The sequence below is a fragment of the Equus quagga genome, chromosome 2 (genome assembly GCF_021613505.1).
Source record: "Equus quagga isolate Etosha38 chromosome 2, UCLA_HA_Equagga_1.0, whole genome shotgun sequence".
Lineage (NCBI taxonomy): Eukaryota > Metazoa > Chordata > Mammalia > Perissodactyla > Equidae > Equus > Equus quagga.
The window spans coordinates 61,994,339-62,019,365 of NC_060268.1; the positions used below are offsets into that span (position 1 = coordinate 61,994,339).

General features: G+C 38.1%; 1 long non-coding RNA gene across 1 annotated transcript in view; it reads right to left on the reverse strand.

The window, feature by feature from the left end:
- Window positions 1-6,485: 6,485 nt before the first annotated feature.
- The window catches only part of LOC124236196 (uncharacterized), a 19,130-nt gene continuing 588 nt past the window's right edge, over window positions 6,486-25,027 (reverse strand). The window contains exon 2 of the long non-coding RNA XR_006887662.1: window positions 6,486-7,562. This is a non-coding gene — a long non-coding RNA (uncharacterized LOC124236196). The remainder of the gene's footprint in view (window positions 7,563-25,027) is intronic.

Genomic DNA, 25,027 nt, shown 5'->3' on the forward strand with positions numbered 1-25,027 from the left:
CCAGAAGATGTGACATTTGAACCAGTTTTGAAGAATTAATTGGATTTTAATAGATTTGTCACAGGGGCAGTGGTAGGGGAAGACCCTCCTGCTTTAAGGAAAGAACTGCATGAGGTTTTATTTTTTTGATAACTCTTTACTGAGCATATACTGAGTATGTTACTAGATGCTGTGCGGAATACAGAAGTGTGAGAACTTTCCACCATGAAAAGGAGACAAAACACACAAGAGAAAGGTAGGATGTTAAATTACACTGTGTATTAGGTGTTAATATTGTCAGCAGGATCAAGAGATGGAGCAGAGGCATTGCCCAAAATATCTGAAGCTTAGTGGAAAGAAGCCTGCTGAGGGCAAAGGGAGAAATGAGAGGTACATTCTTACCATTGCTTTTCCTCAGGCTTCTGGATTAAAAAGTATTATTATTTCTTAAAGTTATATGAACCATACCTGAAACACTGGCAAAAAATTCAAGCATAAAGGGTAAAAAAAAAAAAAAAAAATCAAAGCTTCCCTTTCCCGCTCTCAACTCCCCTCCAATCCCACATCTCTCCTCAGATATAATTACTATTGCCAGCTTGGTGTGGATCCTCTCAGAATTTTATCTATGCATTTACATACAAATATGTACACAAATATATGGTTTTTTGGTCTCTGTGTATTTTATGTAAATGGAACATTCTAAGCATTTTCTTCAACTTTTTTTTTTCACATCAATATATTTAGGGAACTTTACAAGTCAGTCCATTTAAATAAACCTCGCTATTTTTAACTAGTATTCCATGGTATGGTGCATCTTATTTACTTAACTATTTCCATGTGGTCAACCGTAAAATGGGAAACCTATTAAGGTTCTCCTTGATTTGTACAACAACAAGAATAGTACAACCCTGTCTGGGTTTAGTAAATGGAGCCCTGTCTTGAGCCACCACTCTAGAGTCATGGCCCCACTGCTGATCCCAAGGTCTGAATCAATTCACAGATCCAGAATGAAGGGGAAGCTGAGGACCCTTGAAGAAGAACACAGCAATGAGCACTACAAGAGTGAACAGAGAATCTTACTCCAAGCCTTCCCCAAAGAGTCTGGTGGTCTTTGACTAAGTAACTATACACTTAAGAGAAAAGGGACATATAAGAGCTTGACAGCCACTGTGGTCCATCAGTGAGGGTGGGAGCTCCTAGTGGGTAGGGGAATAAACAGTGCTTAGATTTGAATCTATCTCATAGTAGGCTCATTGGGACACAGACTTTAAGGACATTCAAAGATGTTTGCGGTGGGGAAGGGAAGACTAGATAGAGCTCTTTGCATCACTAAAAGTGAAAGAAATGAAAATTAAAGCAAGATACTCATTTTACCAAGCTGAATGGTAAGTCAAGACATTGGTTAAGGGATGGAAATCAGTGTTTTCCATCTTTCCCTTTGACCCAGCAATTCCACTTTTAGGAATTATCCCATAGAATTACTCTCACAGATACGTAGAGAGAAAGCAGAGAATGAGAGAAGCCAATAAACTTCTGTTTTACTTAAATCATGGAATTTAACAAACTCTGGGTAAGGTATTTTGAACATATCTGGTAATTATTTCCCTGGTTGTGTAGGTGAAAGTGAGGGACTTAGAAACTGGCAGAATCTTCACACTGGATCCCTAATCCATGGAGTGAGAGCAATTATGGTTGGAAAACCCAAACCTCCCCCTTTTTACTAAATCAAAAAGTAAGACTGCATCCTTGGGAGAATTGCAGCAATTAGTGTCACCCTCAAAAACCTGAAAGATGCAGGAATGATGATTTCTATCATATCTGCAATTTACTTGACAATGTGGCTGAAGCACAGTTTAGAAGAACTTGGAAAATGGGATGACAATGACTTTAATTGCATCTGCTTTTACAGATGTCTCTTTCACAGCCCATGATATGTCATTATCAATTTGGCAAGTGCTTCTTTCTCAATCCCAATAACCAGAGACATGTCATGCTAAGAGGGCCTGACAAGCAGGAAGCAGCAGAAAGGGGCAGGTATCCTGGCTGAATTGCTAAGATACCGCATGTTGAAGATGAGAAATAAATCCCAAGAAAAATCAGGGAACTACCACATCAGTACAGTTTCCAGGGGTCCAGTCTTTTGAGTTATGTTGGATACTTGCTCCAGAATGAAAGACAAGTCTCTTCATCTTGTGTCCCTCTAGAGTCTTGACAGAGATACAGTCTTTATAGGACATCTCTGGAGAAGCAAAAGCTTGCCAGCTTCAGATGAGGCCCAGAAAAACAGAACACTTCTTAAGCTATACCAGGCTACAGTGAAAGCGATCTGCCCCTAGCCTTTTAACTCAGTACATCCAATGGTGTTCAAAGTATCTGTGGCAGATTGGGCTGCATGGAGTCCAGGGCAAGCCCCACCATAAAAGGCAGTATGAAGGCTACTATACACATGGCCTGATAGGCATGTTTCCATTACTGTCATTTCCTTGTGATAGTACCACATGATTTTTGTTGTTAATATTTTTAAAAACTTTTAACTATGTGAAATATAAATAACATAAAATTTACCATTTTAACCATTTTTAAGTCTACAGTTCAGTGTCATTAAGCACATTCCCATTGTTGTGCAACCATCACCACCAGTCATCTCCAGAACTTTTTTTATCTTGCAAAACCGAAACTCCATACCCATTAAAAGACAGCTCCCCATTCCTCCTTCCACCCAGCCCCTGGCAATCACCATTCTACTTTTTGTCTGTAGGAATTTGCTCTAAAGTCTCCCATGATTTTTTGTTGTTGTTGTTTTTAAGATTGGCACCTGAGGTAACAACTGTTGCCAATCAGTTTTCTTTTTTTTTTCTGCTTTATCTCCTCAAACCGCACCCCCCCCAACCCCATACATAGCTGTATATCTTAGTTTCAGGTCCTTCTGGTTGTGGGATGTGGGACGCCACCTCAATGTGGCCTGACCAGCGGGGCCATGTCCGCGCCCAGGATCCGAACCCTGGGCTGCTGCAGCAGAGCGCGCGAACTTAACCACTCGGCCACAGAGCCGGCCCCGAGTCGCCCCTGATTTTAATTGTGATATCTTTATAGTATCTTTTGCTTTCTAGAAAGTCTTTCCTCATTGCTTTTTACAAAAATTTCCTGGACACTCTTGTACATTTGATTTTCCAGTTGAGTTTTTGAGGTAGCTTATCAAGTTTCATAAAAAATTCAGGTGGGATTTTTGATATTAAACTGAATGGCCATAGTAAAGGTGTGACCATTTAAGCTTCAGAAAAAATGATAATTTATTAAAGCAAGTTAAGTATATTATAAAAAATCATGAGACTCTAATGACTCCAAATGAAGAGTTTCTTTTCTTTTCAAATAAATAGTACTATACTCAGGTTAATTTTATTCACGTGAGAAAAAATTTTGTTTAACTGTAAGTATAGTCTGAAGATGTTTTCATTATACTCACACAGAAGGATAAGACTCTTCCTGTGAAATATGAATGAACAGGCGCATGGGATTTTGTGCACCTCCAACACACAGTTAGTAGGGGAAGGACAGGGCCATGGAGGGCGTTGGGGGCAGACTCAAAACACTGAGGTTATGGGAGCCGGCCCTGTAGCTGAGTGGTTAAGTTCGTGCACCTGGCTTCGGCAGCCCAGGGTTTCGCTGGTTTGGATCCTGGGCACAGACATGGCACCACCCGTCAGGCAAGGCTGAGGCAGCATCCCACATGCCACAACTAGAAGGACCCACAACTAAATATACAACTATGTACTAGGGGAATTTGAGGAGAAAAAAGCAGAAAAAAAAGAAGATTGGCAACAGTTGTTAGCTCAGGTGCCAATCTTAAAATAAAAAAAAAACACTGAGGTTACAACCTCAAAATTTCAAAATAGGTTTATATCAGACAACCTAATATTCCTAACTATGTTTTAGCCATCTTGTACCATAAAATGATTGGACTCTCCCCAGATTTCATCCATCATATGCCAGCTAACCAGAGAGGAAGCTTTGGTTGACCATCACAAATGCCATAATTCAATATGGTATGTGGAATCTAAAGTTATTGTCTGATAATTGTACTCTCTTTGATGGTAAATATACATCTTCAAGAACACTTTTAAAATCACATTTAAGACCATTCAGGTTATAGTGTGATAGGCCAGTGCCCATTTCCCAGAAGAGGAAACCATTAAAACCCTGCCAGTTCATGTATGGATGTGTCCCATTCAGCTCTTCTCAGCAGAAGCAAACGGCTTATTTCATGTAGTACAAAGATCAGAGGGTGACCTAGGAACCCAAACTCCCTTTACACAGAGTAACTGAGGATAAACTGAAAATATGGACAGAGTCCTTCCTTAGACTGAGCGGTAGAGTTTGGTATTGGAAAATTCCTGGACTGATCATCAGATCAAAATTCAATGCATTATAGTTCTGTTTTTAGAAGCATCCTGGCTTCACTCATTTTGATAATGGTTCTTCCATGTGGTATAAAAAATTGAAAGAAGTCTTCTCTGGATGGCATTCTAATTGTACCCAATTTGAATCAACTACTTTGTAAGTTGAAGTATTCAACCACATGCTTAACATTAAAAAATTTCTTACAACATACATTAGAAACAACACTCCTTTCCCTATTTTACAAATAGAACTTATGTTTGTAGTTTCCCTCCTAAGGTAATTCGTATCTGATTTTCATTATTTTACTTATATCAAAAAGAAACAGAGTTACATCCTAGATGCAAAGGCTGAGTGGTTCACTCTTGTGTTACTTATCATTACTAAGGATGGGACAACCAGATATGTTGTGCCTCCGGAGGTAATGCAAAAGGAAGTACACAGCACCAGATATGCAGTACCCTTGTCTAAAGAGGAAAGACATTGAACCTGACTCTAATCAACCAGTAAACCCGACATGTTAAACAAGAGCACAAGGACACAATCGGCCTAAGGTAGCCTATAGCAAGGAACAGTGCCACCTTTCAGATTATTAGTATGCATGGTTGAACTAGTTCCAGAAAGGTAAACATTTACCCACTCACCCTAGTGAACATCTTACTGAACTTTGACCAGAATTGCCTATAATAATCAGTTTTTAAAAATGTACTATTTGAATTGGGCAAAATAGTATTTGTTATTGCATTAATCTGCATACAATTGAGGTTAAATGTATTTTTTGCCTGTTGATTAGCCACTTTTTCTTTTTTTCTTTTAGAATTTGTCTATTTATATTTCTTGCCCATTGTTCTGTTTGATGCTTGATGGTTTCCTTGCTTCTATATATGAGGCCTTTATTTGGTAAAGATATTTACCATTTATCATATTTGTTGCAATTTTTTTCCAGCTTCAAGTTGGTCTTTTAATTTTGTTTGTAGTCTCACATAGATTTTAAAACTTTAATGTTGTTAAATCTGCTGCTACTTTTCTTTGAGTCTCTAACATCGCTCTTAAACTTTGGAGGTTATTCAAGGAGCTATTCTGCTTGATGAATAGAACCTGATGGATATGCAACTCCATTTTTTTCTGTTTATGGCTTGATGTTTATGTATTTAACTCTTTGATCTACCTGGACATTTTTTAGTATAAGGTATGAAAATAGAAAATCTCATTCTTTCTGCAAATAACAAACCCACAGCTTGCATACTACATTGAATAATTCCTGTTTTCATGTAATCAATAGTAAGTGAAGTTATAATGTCATCAAGACCTCATGTTCCTTCTTTATTGCTGATGTAGAAAGACCAATTTTGCCAAAATGTGAATTGCTTTGGTCTTGATATATTTTGCTCAATTTTATTGTTTTTTTTGAGGTAAAAATGGAGGTTAGCCTTCTCCTCCCTTATGAATAACAAACAAGGGATTGATTCATTTGCATTTGATATTAGTGAATATTTCACCTATTCATATTTTGTAAGCTATCATTTAATTTTTACTAATAACAATAAATCTTGATTTGTTTGCATGCACTATTCTAAAAATAGGAAAGTTAATTTCTTAAATTACTATAAACGAAATCCTCAGTGATTCTAGTTTTAAAATGTACTCCTAAAAGGAAGTTCAAAATTTTTTTTAAAAAATCAATTCACAGAGAAAATAAAAAACAGCCAACATATCTTTTGAACTAATGGACCATGAAGAAATCAAGAGAAGGTGAATTTTGTCGTGGGAGGAGTAGGAGAAGAGGGCTGCCCATCCAAGGACAGCACCAGAGTGGGCTGGCCAGACCTTTCAGAGAAGTCATGAAACCCAGTGAGAACCCAACAAGTCTGGATTCTGATATCTTGCTGCAATATGTCTTTTAACATATTTAAAACCCAGTGGTGAAAAGATTGTCTGCCCATAGGTACACCGCTAGGTGTAAATATGTTAGATGATGCCAAAGAAGGACTATATGCCAAATTTATCTGAGCCTTCCATAGCCATTCCTGCATGTCAGAATTGAGCAAGTAGCCAGGAGGCCACAGGTGCTAGGATTGAGTAGAAAAATAATCTGGAGTAAGACTGCAGAATTGTGTATCAATTGAATTATTATTAAAATATTTCACTTTTTACATGTCTGACATTTTGAGTTCATTCTTCTACAAATTAGTAAACAAACAAGCAAAATTGTTCAAGCTAAGCTGTACAACTTTTTCGATGGTAAGAGCAGAAAACGTTCCGAAACTGTTCATTGAAAACCCACTGCTACCTAGGACCAGAATGTGTTAAACTAAAACGAAAGTTAAACATGCACCCTAGTTTACCATGTTTAGTAATAAATATAAAGTGTTTGTACTGACATGGTTTTATCTTCCCTCCCCATGGGGGAGAAAAAACCTCATAAATGTCTGTCCTTGAAAGCAGAGAGTAGTAACACGTCTATGATGTTCATAGGCTTATGACATCAGTATGCTTCAACACTAAATGGTAGACCTAGCCTGGGAAGAAAATAGAAAGGTTTTCAGCAACCCATGCCTTCACTGGACATGAAAAACACCTCCACCTGCCAATTGTCATTAGCAGCAAAATGGACCATTCTGTGACAATGCCTAGGGTCTATCTAAATATTGGGCCAAGATGGAATCGGCCATGTAGATGTGCAATATGAGTACAAAATCTTCATGCTATGGGTCTCTCCCCAACCACTGCAGTTAACTCTTGGGATTATTTTCTGTGTTGGTCTCACCTTGTCTGTGAGCCTGAATATTCCTGCTTCCGATATAGCTCCCAACAAGCTCACCTACGCACTCATTGAAGAGCATTCCAGAGGGGCCCACAGTTTATGGAGGAGCTGTCTGGAATGTCTCAAAGACATTAAATTATACTTGGAAAGAAAGAAAAAGAAAACATTTGGGAGAACCACAGTAACTTTTGGGCAAAATAAATTTTTGCACATAAAAAACATTTTGCCTTTTAAACAATAAATTCTTTTGCAGCTGAACTTCTAGACCCAAATCTTTAAGACCTTAAATTACACTTGAAAAATGAGCAAGAACAGATGATGAAAGACGATTGTGCAGTTGTGGAAAGTACGATGTCAGAGTCAGAAGACCAGTTTAAGTTTCTGCTGAGTTAGTTTCTGTGTGATCTTGGGTAAGTCACTTGACCTATAAACAAAAGACAAAATTTAAAAAAGTTAATGTTAAAGCAGGTATGTGCAAATATTAACATATTTAACACCATTATCCTCTAATGATAAAATTAATAATTAGTAATAATTATCTTGATTTGTTCTTTAGTTTTAAAACTATTTAAAAAGAACTGATATAAATTTTAAAGATACTGCATGTGTGAACTAAAACTTGCACTTACAACAAAAACATTATATCTCACAATTGGCATGCTGTTTCACTGTTTTCAATTTTATATACAAGTAAAAATTCCAAGAGGTCGCAAAGAACGAAGGAACTGAACTAACTTGGGCTCTGCTTCTTCATCGTTACAACTGTGTGCCATCTTTGCTTATGTCGCATCTACCATCCAAGTGCAGGGATATGTTATATCACAAGCGCTGGAGACACACACTGTGCCAAAGAGAGCTCAAACATGCTGAACGGTTTGAACTTAATCTCAAAACAAAAGTACATGGCTGAGTATTTCGGGGCTAACTGTCTAACTGGGAGTTCTCTAACTTAGCCTCCACATAGAGCGTGATATCACCAAAGCCTAAGTGATACACAGATGTGCTAATTCAAAGCTTACATGTAAATTCCTAAAACTCAACAGGAATCACTGCTATTGGTTAGAACGCAGACCAACAAAATATTTTTTCCAAGAAGTATTTTATCAGTGACAATTTTTAGAATTGTCAGCACACAGTGACAATAAAAAACAGGTCAACTTTCAGGCGGGCTTATTGTTGTTTTTAAATTCTCTTCAACGTTCCCCTATCGTCTGCACCATGGGCAGGCTTTTCTTGCCCATGGTAACCCACCCTCCCAAGTCTCTTGCATTTTGCCACTTTAATGGTGAGACCACTGACTACCCTCAAGTCCCCATCAGAGCCTACCATGGCCCAGACCTGGCATTCACAGAGGGCCTTACATTGACAATTTAGGTGTTTCTTCTACATGAGGCGATTCCTGTAGTCACAGAGATAGACCAACAAGAATGAAGGAAGGTGACTTTTTATATGCCCTTCTGGTCCCAAGATTATGTCTAGATGGATAGCAAGGTCACCAAGAATAATTTGGAGATTGCTAGGGACTTGTTTTGAAGTGTTTTCAAGTCTGACTGAGAACTCTGACATTAAGAAATAAATAAGATATGAATATTTAAAATCATGTTTTCTTTAAAAAAAAAAGAATGAAAGAAGGTGTTCACCTTACAATTTTCAACTTGTGCCATCACTGGACTGCCATGTGTATTTTTTTTTTCTTTTTTGCTTGAGGAAGATTAGCCCTGTGCTAACATCTGTGCCAATCTTCCTCTATTTTGTATGTGGGCTGCTGCCTCAGCATGGCTGATGGAGTGGTGTAGGTCTCTGCCCAGGATCCAAACCCACAAACCCCGGGCCGTCAAAGCAGAATGCACACAACTTAATGACTAGGCCATGGGGCTGGCCACTTGTGTGTAAATTATTATTGTTAAAAATTCTGAAATTATCTTGTGAATAGCACAGGTACAATGAATTGTACATTTGGGGTGTTTTAAATGGATTATTTTATTAAACGTGCTACAATTTTTATAACCATTTTGCCATTTCTGCAAAATGAGAAAGTAATAAATGTAGCTGAGCCTGTTCACAATGCTAGGGTGACCAATGCCACAGGTTTTCTGGCATGTAGGACTTTCAGTGCTAACACAGGGACAGTCCTGTCCAGGCAAACCAGGATGGTTGGTCACCCTACTTAAGCCCTTCAGAGTGTATCACACTCTGATCTTACAGGATGGCTGGTTTCTCACTGGCTGAGTCTAGAAGCCATCTCCCCATCCTACTGAAACAGCACTCACACTAGGAGCAATCAGCCTGGAAGCACAGACGCCTCCACACACTGCTGCCCACTCCTTCCCAAGTCAACCTCTCTCTAACTCAAATAGAACATTTGACAACGACAACCAATGCCATTACGTAATGTGCTTTATATAAGTCACAGGAGTGTTTTATAAACTAAAAACAAGATGAATGTAGAAATTTTACAATTTTTCTTAGGACCTGGCAGAAATTTAGCTTTCTCAAAATCACCTGGAGGCTGCTGCCACACCTATGTGATGTCAATTCAGAAACTTCCAAAGTTCCAGGGCTGAAATTTGGAATATCCAAGACAACTGAGGGAATAGACTTTTGAATATGTAATGAAATAAAAGCTTTGGAGAGTATACGGTTCAGCTAAAACTATAACCTGTCTGCGTTACATAACTGAAAAATCAATACACAATGTTACTGACAACCGAGCTATTGTATTGTGGAGGTTTTGTGATGAAACAGAGAGTAGTAAAAGAGAATGATGGTGTTTTCCATGCATCATATGTTGCCCTCCAACCAATGGCATGACCTGGGGAAACCATAAATAATGATTTACAGCAAGACTCAAGCCTTGAAATAGTCATTTGTGATCAAGTTTGATGAACATCTTTGCCTGTTGATACTTAAAAAACAATAAAATAAAAGACTTCAAGACCTGAAAGATAATCATCAACATGTTAAAAGAATAAATAGATTACAGAAACTTTACTAACTGACCACTCAAAACTTGGCCTTTCACAGCATCAGTAAGATTTAAACTGCAAGGTCAGTCAGAACAAAGGCAACTGTAGTTTATGAATGATTGAAAATGGATCAGCTTTACGAAAGTGGAGAGCCAAATAAGAAGGTCCCATCACAAGGATGTGGTTTGCACATTCACATCTGTGTCTGTGGGAAGGTAAATTGCTACAAACTTTTCAGAGGGCAATTTGGCTCTATATACAAAATTTTAAATACAATGTCCTCTGAGCAAAGCCATTGCTAAGAATTTGGTGCACAGAAATATTGGCACAGATTTGCAAAAATACGTGAACAAGGGCAGATATTTCTGAATATTTATAATATTAGTAATAGTGAAAAGTTGACAACCTAGATGTTTAATAGTAGAGTTAAAAACTTCACTGTAGATCCATACTGAAGTGATCAGAAAGAAGGAGGTGGATTTATATGCATTGATTTGGAAATAAGGCTGGGATCTACTGGGGAGAAGATAGCAAGTTGCAGAGCAGTATGATTTTATTTTGTCAAATAAATTTAAACCAATCTGAATATACATTCATATGTTTGCACATAAATAATACACATTCATATATGTGCACATAAATAATTCTGGAAATACCATATTCATAGCAAACTGTTAAGAGTGTTTAATGCTTAGGAGTGGGAGTGTTTCATTTGAAATTTTTTAGGATGTACTTAACATTACTTTTTGTTTTTTAAAGCAGAATTTTTTGTTTGTTTCTTTTAAGAACTGAGGAGCATGTTGTCAGTCAGGTCCTAACTCTGACAAATTATTGTATTTCTCCCCTGCACTGATCACATCAGAGACATAAGGCAGTGGTTACTGTATACAAAAAGACACCATGGACCCCGTAAGTAAAATCAGGCCTCTCCACACCATCCCAGGCACAGGGATGAAAAAAAAAGAGCTGCTCTAGCCTACTATATTTTTGGCAAAAGGTTTCAATTAGGTAACACATGAAAGTCATTTACAAATAAAGATAATATATTATTTAAAGAATTAAAGTTATATATTTATACCTATACATATTGCTCTATTTTAAATCTGGAGGATAAAGAATGCTTTTCCTTCTTCCCTAAGTTATTTCTTACTTCCCTTGGTCTTCCTAACTCTATATCTGTCTCTCTCTAGATACCATTCAATGAAAGTAAATTTTAAGATATTTTAAAACAGAAAGCAGAAGCTGTCTGTGAGTGGCTCTAAAAGAAGTGTTATTTCTGAAAGGTTCCAAATGGGCTGGGGGAATGGAGTGGGTCAGGATGTATTTGTGGGATCCAACAAGTGACTCAACAATTATTAGGAGACTGAAGAGCAACTATCCAAAGACCACGGGTAACTCATCAAGATGACATGGGTAACTCATCAAGATGACACTTCTGTTCCTTCCCATTAACAATGCCTGTCAATCAACTTAGTACTCTGTGAAAGCCACCAAAGAACTAATGGAGAGTATTAAAAATGCAGAGAATTGAGGAGAACTTTTTGAACAATAGCAGTTTAATCTTGGAAAACATCATTTGAACTCTTATATAGGGATTAACTTTTTTTTTTTTTTGGAAGATTAGCCCTGAGCTAACATCTGTGCCTGTCTTCCTCTACTTTATATGTGGGACACCTGCCACAGCATGGCTTGATAAGTGCTGCATAGGTCTGCACCTGGGATCTGAACCTGTGAACCCTGGGCCACCAAAGCGGATTGTGCAAACTTAACCGCTGCACCACTGGGCTGGCCTGGGATTAACTTTTAATTAAAGTATACTATATAAACATAAAAGTACACAAATAATAAATGCACAGCTTCTTTCACAAACTCAGCACTCCCATGTAACCAACATCCAGATTAAGAAATAGTACATTATCAATACCCCAGGAATCCCATTTTTTTTAAGTGTCAGGTGACAGTATATGTGTGGCAGTATATGTGCCTGTTTCTGGACCCTCTTGGGAAGGAGCAACATTGTCACAATATTGAGTTCTCCAATCTATGAACATGGTCTATCTCTTACAAAGGGTAGCTTTATGATTCAATAGCCAATCTGAGAAATGCAGGAAAATCAGTAAGTGACTAAGTTCATCAACTTCTTTCGGGCTTCTGAGAGTCCCTGCAGGGTGATGTCCTGCTTCACCATATTCCCCAGGAAGGATGTGGATGTGCTCCTTGGCTTCATGCACTGAGTAAAGTTGCCATGTGGAGCCTCCAGTTTTCTAGCCACTACTCCCATTTTACCATCCCAATCACTGCAGGTGTTTGGTCTTCCTCCCTCCACGGGACATCCTTCATCATCTCGTGCCACTTTTTCTTCAGATCCTCTGCTAAGAATGTCCAGTATGACCCACAGCAAAGCTATGGCCTTCCATCTTAGGTGCAGGGCTCTTGGTCCAGCATCCTTCCTTGCTGGCCACTATAGAGTGGTACTGCTGGCTTCCTTGTGGACTTGACCTACCATCCTGGAACTGTCCTTGAAGTTTGTTTTTCATGCTGGTGTGTCTTAAGGGCAAACAGGGATACCTTCTTCACCTGGAATGCTTCCTCCAACTTCTATGATAAAATTTTTCAACATAAAGAAAAATAGAAAAAATGGAATAGTTCATATCTATATACCAATCAACTAAAATACCATATTTGCCACACTGATCTTGCTGGCAAGGTGTTGTAAAGTAAATACAGACATCATCATAATTCATCACAAGTATTTCAGCAGGCATCTCTAAAAAGCAAGGACATTTCCCTACATGACCATGATAACATTATCATCTCTAACAATATTAACCATAATTTCCTCATATAATCTAATATCCAGAAATTATTCAGGATTTTCCAACTGTCCCCAAAGTATCTTTATAACTGGCTTATTCATTTGTTATCTTATTGTATGTCTCTTCAATCTTGAACTGTCTTATAATTCACTTGTTGAAGCCCCGCCTTCTGGATTTGTTGCTTGTTTCCTCATAGAGCAGTATGAGCTGTTTCTCCATCCATCCTCCTTCCTTTCAATTACAAGTTATTTTTTTGCAAAAAATACTTCATAGGTGGTGCTGTATGCTTTATATTTCATCATATTAGAAGGCGTATGAATCTAGTTCTCCCAATATTTGCAATGCTAAGATTGATCCTCAGGTTAAGATGATAATAGCCTGATCATAGAATTGTAAAATTACATTTTCCTGGCTTGTGCTTAACAAGCAACCTGTGAGATGAAATTCTGCAAACATGTAAAACATGTTCCCCATCAATCTTTCACTTAATGCTTTTAACATCTTTTGTTGATCTTTGCACTAATGAACTATTTCATTAAGGAGCTGTAAATTGATTTTATAACTTTATCATTCCTTCTCCATTTATTATTTGATATTCTTCTATAAATAAGACTCCTCATCAACAAGGTTTATTTGATTATCCTGTAACAGTTCCTAATTAAAACATGGGATAAATGCTTAATTATTTTCCTTTAATAACCTATTTTCAAAGTAAAAAAGTAATTACTAATTTCCAAAGTTAATGTTCTAGCCGCCACCAGTGGTAACAAATGAACTTGTTGTTTTATTCTTATTTAAGTAACATTATGAATTTATAATATAATATCATTATGAATTCTATGTATTTCAAACAATTACATTGTGTTTTTTGATGCTGACATTGTTATACATTTGGCCAGTAGAATCCTTTCAAGTTGGTCTATTCCTTTGACAAGCTTTTATAAGCCTTTGAAAATTTCCTTACTTCCTCATGTAAGATCACCCAGATTCAACAGCTCATCAACCTACCAGCTGTGTGACCTTGAACAAATTTCTTAAAGTCTCCAAGCTTCAGCTTCCTCATTTGTAAGATAGAGATAACAGTATCTACCTCATAAGATTAATATGAAGAGTAAATGAGATAGTGTTATTTGGTATAGTAACTGACATTCAGTAGGCAGGTAATAAAACATAGATATTATCATTGGTCCAAGCTCTGCCTTTAAGAACCTAGTGAACTTGGATAAGATATTTGGCCTCTCTAGGCTTCAGCTTCTCTATCTGTACAATGAGAGGTTTGGACTATAAACTTTGAAGTTCTTTCCACTTCCAACATTCAGTGTTTCTATTCTGTAACCAGACCAGTGATTCTGTACAGGCTTGACAAGAAAACAAACAAACTAACAAAAAACAAAACAAAACAACAAAAACCCAAGAAGGGCATTTATGAAAAACCCACAGCTAACCTCATATTCAATAGTGATAGACTGAAAGGTTTCCCCTTAAGATTAGAATCAAGACAAGAATGCCCTCTTTCATCACTGCTATTCAACATCATACTGGAAGTTCTAGCCAGAGAAATTAGGAGTTGAAGTGAGTTGAAGGAGTACTGAAGGAATGCCCTAGGACTGAGCCAATGCGCACAGACATGGAGAGGTTTCTCTCTCTCTCTCTTTCTCTCTCTCTCTCCCATTAAGTTCCTAGCATTCAAGGAAACCTGTCAAAACACTACCTGAACACAAGCTAAAGAAAGAGAGACTTCAGAGACTACTTATAACAAAGATTAAAAATTTTACAAAAATAGTTTAGAAAACTAATTAGGCAAACAAATAGCTAAAGCCTACAGAAAGCAAAAAAAACAACTACTGAAGGAGGAAACAATCTGATTTTCAGAGTTGCTACATTATAATATTCAAAATGTTCAGTTTTCAAAAACATTATGAAGTATGAAAAGAAACAAGAAAGTATGGCCCATTAACAGATGATATTAACAGAAACTGTCCCTGAGGAAGACATTGAATTTACTAGAAAAAGACTTTAAATCAATTGTCTTTACTATTCTCAAAGAGCTAAAAAGGAATCCATGAAAAAAACAGATAAGGGAAAACTGGAGAACAATGTGAAGAAATAGGAAATATTAATATAGAGATATAAATGATAAAAAAGAATGAAACAGAAATTCTGAAGGTGAAAATATAATTGAATGAAAAACTCACTAGAAGGTTTTAATAACAGATTTGAGCAGGAAGAAGAAAAAACTGAACTTGAAAATAGATCAACTGAAAATATCCAGTTTGAGTAATAGAAAGAAAAAGAACGAAGAAAACTCAACAGAGCCTAAGAGATGTGTAGGACACCATCCATCACACCAACAGATGTACAATGGGGATCCAAGAAGGAGAGAAGAGAGAGAAAGGTGCACAAAGAATGTCTGAAGAAATACTGGCCAAAAACTCCCCAAATTTGATAAAAGACATAAATCTACACATTCAAGCAGCTTAACAAATTCCAAGAAGGATAAACACAAAGAGATTCACACTGAGACACATAATCAAACTGTCAACAGCCAAGGACAGAGAATCTTGAAAGCAGCAAGAGATAAGTAACTAAGTATGAAAAAGGGATCTTCCATAAGATTAACAGCAGATTTCTCATCAGACACATGGAGGTCAGAAGGGAGTGGGATGAAATATTTTTTAATGTTCTGGAAGAAAACACTGGCAGCTGAGAATTGTGTATATGGCAAGATTATCCTTCAAAAATGAAGGAGAAATTAGGACACTCCTAGAAAGACAAAAGCTGAGGCAATTTGTTGCTAGTAGAACTGCCGTACAAGAAGTGGTAAGGGTGTTCTTTAGGTTGGAATGAAAGGACACTGAGCAGTAACTAAGTCATATGAAAACATATAGATCTCCAGTTAAAGTAATTACGCAGATAAATATAAAAGCTAGCATTATTTTATTTTTGGTTTTTAACTCCATTTTTTATATCCTACATGACTAAAAGACAAATGCATAAAACAATCATTATGAATCTATGTCAATGAGTGCACAACATATAAAGATGTAATTTGTGAAAACAACAACCTAAAAGAGGAAATGGAGCTGTATAGGAGCAGTTTTCTATGCTATTGAAGTTAAGTTGGAATCAATTCAAACTAGACTGCTATAAATTTAGGATATTAATTGTAATCCCCATGGTAACCACTAAGAAAATATCTAAGAATTACACACAAAAGGAAATCAAAATACAAAAAAAATTAATTAAGCACAAAAGAAGGCAGTATTGGAGAAAATAAGGAAGAAAAAAGGTACAAGACATACAGAAAACACATAGCAAATGGAAGAAGTAAGTCTTTATCAGTAATCACTTTAAATGCAAATGGATTAAATTCTCCCAAAAAGGGCAGAGATTGGCAGAATGTATTTAACAAAACACGATCCAAATATATGTTGTCTACAAGAGAGTCACTTTGGATCTAAGGACATGAACAAGTTGAAAGTGAAAAGATGTAAAAAGACATTTCATGCAAATAGTAACCAAAAGGGAATTGTAGTGACTATACTAAAATCAGAAAAAAATAGACTTTAAGTCAAAAATTATCATAAGAGACAAAGAAGGACATTATATATTGGTGTAAGAACATTATATATTGGTAGAAGGTCAATTCATCAAGAAGTTATAACAATTACAAACCATACACACCTAACAACAGAGCCCCAAAACATATGAAGCAAACAGTGACACAATAGAAGAGGAAAATAGACATTTCTACAATAACAGTTGGAGACTTCAGTACCCCACTTTTAATAACGAATAGAACATCTAAACAGAAGAACAGTAAGGAAATAGAACAACACTATAAACCAACCAGACCTAACACACATATATAGGACTTCCACCCAAAAACAGCAGAACACACATTCTACTCAAGTGCACATGGAATATTCTCCAGAGTAGACCCTATATTAGGCCACAGGAAAATCTTAATAAATTTTAAAAGATTGAAATCATACAAAGTATCTTCAACCAAAATGAAATGAAGCTAGAATCAAGTAACTGAATAAAAACTGGAAAATTAAAAAGATTTGTGGAAATTAAACAACATACTATTAAACAACCAATGGGTCAAAGAAGAAATAACAAGGGATATTACAAAATACTTAGAGATAAATAAAATGAAAACACAACATACCAACCCTTACAAGATGCAGTGAGAACAGTGCTAAGAGGAAAATCTATAGTCACACATGTTTACATCAAAAAAAAAAAGAAAGACCTCAAATCAACAAACTAAATTTACAACTTAAGAACAACATAAAGTCTGGAAAATTAAACCCAAAGCAAGCAGAATGAAGTAATAAAGATTAGAGCAGAGACAAGCAAAATAGAGAAGAGAGAGCAATTGAGATTATCATTGAAACCAAAAGTTGGTTCTTTAAAGTGATCAACAAAAATTAACCTTTAGCTAGAATTACTAAGAAAAAAAGAGAGAAGACATATATCACTAAAATCAGAAATGGAACTGGGGACATTAATACTGACCTCACATAAATAAAGGAGATCCTAAGAGAATACTATGAACAACTGTATGCCAACAAATAGGATAACCTAGATGAAATGGATAAACTCTGAGAAATATACAAATTACCAAAACTGACTCAAGAAGAAATACAAAATCTCGCAAATTATTAACAAGTAAAACAGATTGAATCAGTAACAAAAAAAAATCTCCCAATAAAGAAAAGTCCAGAACAAGACAGTTTTACTGATGAATTTTATGAAACACTAAAGAAGAATTAATACCCATTCTTCTCAAACGCTTCCAAAAAGAAGAGGAGGGAACACTTCTTCACTCATTCTATAAAGCCAGTATTATCTTGATACCAAATCCAGACAATGACACCTCAAGAAAGAAAACTACAGACCAATATATTTATATATTTATAAAAATCCTCAGCAAAATAATAGCAAACAATTCAAGAGCATATTCTTTTTTTTAAAGATTTTATTTCTTCCTTTTTCTCCCCAAAGTCCCCCAGTACATAGTTGTATATTTTTCGTTGTGGATCCTTCTAGTTGTGGCATGTGGGACGCTGCCTCAGCATGGTTTGATGAGCAGTGCCATGTCCGCGCCCAGGATTCGAACCAACGAAACACTGGGCCGCCTGCAGCGGAGCGCGCGAACTTAACCACTCGGCCACGGGGCCAGCCCCTCAAGAGCATATTGAAAAGGCTTATGAGAAAGTAGGGATTGGCTTTTTTCACTCAGCATAATTCTTTGGAGATTCATGCAAGTTGTTGCAGGTATCAATAGCTCATTCCTTTTTAGTGCTGAGTAGTATTCTATGGTATGGATGTACCACAGTTTGTTTAACCACTTACTTATTGAATGGCAGCTGAGCTGCTTCCAACTTTTTTCGTTATTATGAATAAAGCCACTGAAAATCCAAGTCCAGGTTTTGTGTAAAGACAAGTTTTCAATTCTCTTGGATAAGTGTCCGAGATTTCAATTGCTGGGTCATATAATTGTTTCATGTTTAGTTTTATAGGAAAATGCCAAACTGTCTTCTTCCATAATGGCTACACCATTTTACATCCCACCAGCAGTTTATGAGTGATACTGTTTCTCTGCATCCTCAGCAGCATTTGGCGTTGTCACTATTTTAATTTTAGTCATTCCGATATGTGTGTAGTGGTATTTCATGGTGATTTTACTCTGCAATTCCCTAATGGCTAATGATGTTGAACAGCTTTTAATGTGCATTACTTGCCATCTGTATATCTTCTTCAGTGAAGTGTCCGTTTGTGTCTTTTGCCCATTTTCTAATTGAATTTTTTCTTTTACTGTTGAGTTTTGAGAACACTATATATTCTAGGTACTAGTCCTTTGTCAGATTTGTGGTTTGCAGATATTTTCTCTAAGTCTGTAGCTTGCTCTTCATCCTAACAGAGGCTTTCTTGGAGCAAATGTTATTAATTCTGATGAAGTCCAATTTATCAATTTTTTTTCTCATATAGATGATGTTTTTGGTGTTGAGACTAAGAATTTCCTGCCTAGTCTTAGGTCCTGAAGGTTTTTTCCTGTTTTTTTTTCCTTCAAGTTTTATAGATTTACATCTGTGATTCATTTTAATTTTTGTATAAGGTGTGAGGTTTAGGTGGAGTTTCATTTTTTTAAACTTGTAGATGTCCAATTGCTTCAGCACCATTTTTTGAAAAGGTTCTTCTTTCTCCATTGAATTGCTTTTGCATTTTATAGAAAATCAGTTGGGCATATATGTCTGGGTCTATTTCTGGATTTTATATTCTGTTCCATTGGTCTATGTGTCTATCTCTCTGTCAGTACCACACAGTCTTGATCACTGGTTATTTTTTTTAAAACTCTGCACAAATTCTAATGTGCAGAGAGGATTTGGAACCACTGCAGGACCTAGAAAAAAGGTTCCAAGAGACTGACTAGTATAATTATCTCTTATAATCCAGAGAGGTACAGTGAAAAGCATGATATACTTAGAGGCAAAAGACCTGAGTTTGCAGTCTTAGTGCATCAGGATGTGGCTGGGTGACCTGGCCTAATATTTTAGCCTGAGCCTCAGTTTTCTCATCTATGGAACTAGGACACTAATACCTGTTTAGCCTACCCTTCCAGGATGCTGTGAGTATAAAAGGAAATATAGAGTCCATAAGGTTTAGACTAACGCCAATATTCAAATATAAAGGGTTATTATTTGAGGGATAGGGAAAATGAGATCCCGAGACATTGAGGTCCTTCTTCCCCAAGGTCACCTTCTATTTGATTCAGTGGCATCAAATAGAAAGTTTCATATGTTATTCAACAAATATGGAGCCCACATTCTGCCAGGCACTATGAAACGTCCCTAGGATACAAACACAAAAAGACATAGTCCCTGTTCTTAAGAATCTTCCTATTTAGTGGGAACATATCCCATTTTCAAAAGTTAAGTGAATTCAAATTAAACTTGTATTGAGGACTCCTTTAGAATTCCAGGACCCTCCTAGGTAGGTGGATCCTTGGGGCAATAAATCATTGTTCTGATGTGTTTATAAGTCACCAACTACATTCTCAGACTTTCACAGGGCTGCACAATGACTTTGGTGGAGCCAAAAGGAAACAGGGAGGGTTTTCCTGGACAAACTGAAAACACTCCAAGGCTCACATGCTTCTCAGCTATTCCCATCCCCATTCCAGGATTTCTTTGCCATCCATTTATTAAAACAAAACAAAAACATCCTTTAGAGCCAATTCAGAGTCCTGAGTTGTGAACAAAAAACCTCATTTTGCCTACCTCCAGTGGGGCAGAACCTGTAGAAAGAGGGCACTCCCAAGGGTCAGCCTGCCTCTTCTGTGTGCTCCCAGGTCTCATTTTACAAAGTGATTTCAGCCCAGGTATATCTGCAATGTAGCTGCATATGGAGTAGCTTTATAAGTCAGAGGAGGTTTGGATGTGCAACATTACTCTAGGTAGCCTGCACTGAAGAAAATCTCACTTGGACAACAAAAGTTATTGTTATTGAATCATTTTAAATATTACTACATGCTATTTTGTGCATTTAGAATGCAAGACATAAGAGTAAAACAAAACACACAACAGAAAAACATGCTCCAGTGGAACAAAATCAGAATCCAGTTCCCAGACTCACAGCTGGAGAGATACTCTGAAGTAATTACAAGTACCATCCCAGCCATTGGTGGGGTTCTGCCGCCCCCAGCTGGCTGAAGCCCTTCTCTGACAAACTACTGGTGCTCTCCAGCTGATAAGCGCTATAATGATTTTTAGAATGGTGGAGTGGATGGGTGGAGAGGCAGATGGGTGGATTCATTCATTTATTTACTCATTTAATAGATACCAAATTTCAATTATTTTGCCAGGCACTGTGCCCAGTACTGTTAGGAAGTGACATCTGAGACCTGAGATATGAAATCTGGATTGGCATTTAGAAAGCAAGGGCTATAGCCAGAGCTACCTGTGTAGTGGATCCAGGAGAAGAGTTGAGGCAGTGGCAAAGAAAGGGGAAGTGACCTGGGATGATGGGGGCAGGACTTCCCAAATATGCCTCTTCCCCTAGGGGGAAAAACATATTTCTGGCAAACCATAGCCTATTAATTCAAATTCATGGGGTTAGAAGGAGAAAGAACACCCAGCAGGCAAATGTGAGCTTTAGATTTACACTAGAAGGAATATAGGGAAAGCCTGAGGTGGGCACAGGGAGAGAGAGTAGGCAGAACTCTTTGCTTCACTGAAAAACAAAGTGAAACAGATTAAAACAAGATACCATATTTAACATGACTGGTCCTCAAAGATGACACCTAGTATAAGTAAGTCACTACTATATTCTACTGATGAGTATGCAAATCGGTGCATTCTATTGGACAAAGCAATTCCACAATTAGGAATTTATTGTCCAGAATTACTTGCAGGGGTATATGGAGAAAAGAACCAGTGAAGAGACTGCATGCCATTTGTTTCACTTGGACTTGAATAATGCAGTTACTTAGAGCTGAGGATTTCCTTCTTAAGACTGAAAATTGTTGCTGGAAGTTGCCTCTGTAGTTGGGTTACTATTCTTAGCTCTTTTTAGGATTCTGTAAAAGCCTATATAAAAATATCCCAACCTTTTAATTTCAATTGAACTCAAACATGCATTTATGGAACATCTGGTGAATGCAAGACTTTGGCTGGGTTGGGAGGATACAATGCAGGGAGGGATAACTTAGATCTGGTTCCTTGATCTCAAAGCCTTGGCCTAGAGAAGACTGACTTGAAAAACATAGAATAGAGTAATTCAGTGAAATAATGGCTATAACATAGCATTATGGAAACATGGGATAGGAAAGACATTCTAATGGGAGGGAGGAGGGAGGATTTTGACAGGACCAGGAGGGGAAGAAGGTTTCTTCCTTTAGGGTGGAAGAACATGAGCCGGTGCTTATTCATTAAGTCTTCACTGAGCGCCCACAAGGTGCTGTGTGAAAGAGAGAAGCAGAAGAACTACTTTACACCAGTTAAAATATAGATGAAATACACCCCTGAGAAAAAAGCCATATAACATTAAATGATGCTGTGTGATTAGGTATCAAACATTGTACAGAATCCAGAGGTGAAGTAGAGATGCAGGCTAAATACTTTTTTTTGCGGGGGTGGGCAGTGAATTAGCCACTTTAAAAATACTTCAGTGAAGTCAGTAGCAGAAAGCATGAGGCATAAAATACATATTTCTACTGCTGCCCCCTTCTCCAAGTTTCTAGATTTTGTGAAAAGTTACCATTTTTATTTTTAATTGCATGAGCAATGCATTTTTGGAAAATTTCAAAGGATAAGAAAAATATTTAGAGTAAAAAGTAAAACTCTCCCTTCAAAATCTCCCATTCCCCCATCTCCCTCTTCTCTTCCTAGAAGCGAGCACTGCTTTCAGCTTGCTGTGTTTCCTTTCAGAATGACTTCTAGTGTATTCATGGAACTATACATAAAACTGTGCTGTGATTTTACATAAATGGATGTGTTTTTCTGCACTCTTTTTTTTAAAACTGAATACCATATTTTGGAGATTTTTCTATGTCAGTAAATAGATCGTAAAGTACATAGTGTTAAAACCCATTCTTAAGTAGAATTCCACAGTAAGGATGTATCTTGGCTATTTCGCCATGTCCATTTTGAACGTCTGTAAGATGAGAGCCATTAAGGTCTTATCTCATTTATATAAACAGCCAAGCAAGAAACAACCCCAGCTCTGGGCCTAACAGACATCTTAATTGAACCTCTCACTTACAACCCCTCAATTTCCTTGAACTCTACCCTGGAAAGGGAGACACAAGCCATCTTTGCATTCCCCAAAACCTTTCGGGGGTTCTGTCTGCAAGCTGCAATCCGCTTCCTCTGCCTCCAGAAACTTTAACCTCCGTCTGGCAAACGGACCTTACATCTTCTGAATACCCCCCCAATCTATGGTTTATGCTCTCCTGTTTTCCAGTTTACTTAGCTTTTGATATTCAAAGTCAAGTGCGTCCACTGAAAACATCAACAAAAGAATTAACAAAGCAAACAAAACTTTTCACCTAAGCAGCAGCTCCTATAAAAGTGCTTTGACTTTCAACCCCACCATGAATTAGTGCATTAAGGTGATCATTGATATCTCAATGGTGAAATGAAAGGTAATGGAACCAGGAAGCTCAGGGAGGGTAGGACCTCAATTAAAACCTCAAATGTGATCCACTACAAGGTGAACATTTCCCCAAATTAGATATAGCTTATGAGCATCAATTTCATAGTTGCCCAGTATTCTAACCAACAAATATAATTTACCATTCTCTTATTTTGTGTTTTTCTTTATTTTTTATTATATTGTAGATGATCCATTATGGTTATCTTAGGACATATTCCCCTACCCCCCGAATTTATATAACTTATATCATAGTATTTAATTATGTTAAGGCTTTTGTTACACATTCCAGATTGCTTTCCAAATAGTTCTAACGGTTTGATTCTACAAGGCTGCTATATTTGAATTAAGCAGTGGTAAAGCACATTAAACTCTTGCACCAACCTTGAAAAAGTTGTCTGTACTAGCTACTGTACTAGCTGTCACCACTTCCTCACCTCCTACACATTCCTCAACTCACTGTGGTCTGGCTTCTGCCCAAACCACTCCACCGAAACTGTTTCTGCCAAGGATCTCGTTGCTAAATCTGAGTCCCTCTCTTGTTTGACTTCTCAGAAGCATTGGACAGTCTTGGACTCCTCCTCTTCCGTGAAACTTCTACGTTCTCCTGGTTTACCTCACCCCATCTTCAGTCTCCTTTGCAAGTCCCTCCTGCCCTTTCTAGCCTGCCCATGTGTCCCAGGGATCTGTCCAAAGCTCAGTGACCTTCTCACTCTAAAAACTCTCCTCAGGCAATCTCATACATCCCCACTGCTAGATGCTGATGCCTCCCTAAACCTCCATCTCCATCTCAGCTCTCTCCAGGGCCATCCATCTGCTCCTGGACAGGCCTCTCCGGTAGGAGATCCCAAGCCCATCTCAACAGAACAATGCTGAAACTGAACTTATCTTCCTCCACCGCCTCTATCCCGTATTCCCCATCTCACACCACATGCCGAGATGCCCAAGCCAGAAATATGAGCGCCATCTCCTTCTCCCTCATTCTTCACATTCAACTTCCCAGTCTTATTGATTCTAACTCTAAACGTCTCTCAAATCTGTCCACACGTCCCATGTCCTCTGCGACTATGAGTCCAAGTCCCTATGGATTGTGCCTGGATTACTGGAACAGCCTCCTAACTTGACTCCCTGCCTCTAGTCTTGCTTCCTTCCTCCAACCCATTCTCGACTCTTCAAGGAGAGCAAGCTTTCTGAAACACAAATCTAATTACACCCTTCCCAGCTCAAAACCTTGCAGTATCTCCCCATTGCGTCAGAACAAAATCCAAGCCCCTTGAGGTAGAGACATGGGTGTATGTCAAATTTTTTAAAGTACCATACGGTAAAACGGATTCTATGCGGTGTGTAGTTCTATGCATTTTAACACGTGTACAGATTTTGAGGCCACCACAACTAGCCATCACTCTGAAACACGCCCTCAAGCTACCCCTTCATATAGCCAAGCTTTCCCCCAGTCCTAACCCCAAACCACCACCGACCTATTCTCCATAGCTATAGTTTGTTTTTCCGGGGGGAAAAAAAGGGAATATAACCCTTTGAAAAAACAAAACAAACCCAAACCCCTTAAAGTGGCTTTGATGCCGCTGCCTGCCTCTCCTCCACCCACTCTCCCCTCCCCCTCAGTCAGACAGAGCTGTTTTCAGTTCTCGGGCGCTCCAAGCGTTCCTCCACCCAGGCAACCTCCTGCCCGCCCTCCCGGATAGGGGGCCCCTCTGCACTCCGGGTGCCTAGCGCTTCCTGTATCACGGCACCTCCACGCCGCTGTCGTTGTCGGGCGTTTGCCCGTCTCTTCCCTCAGACAGTTCCTTCAGCGCCAGGGCCGCGTTCTAGGCCCGGCTCCACGCCCAGCGTACCCGGCCGCCCCGCCTGCCCGGCTGCCCCGCCGCCCCGCCGCCCAGCCTGCCCAGCCTGCCCCGCCGCCCCGCCTGTCCGGCCGCCCGTCCGCC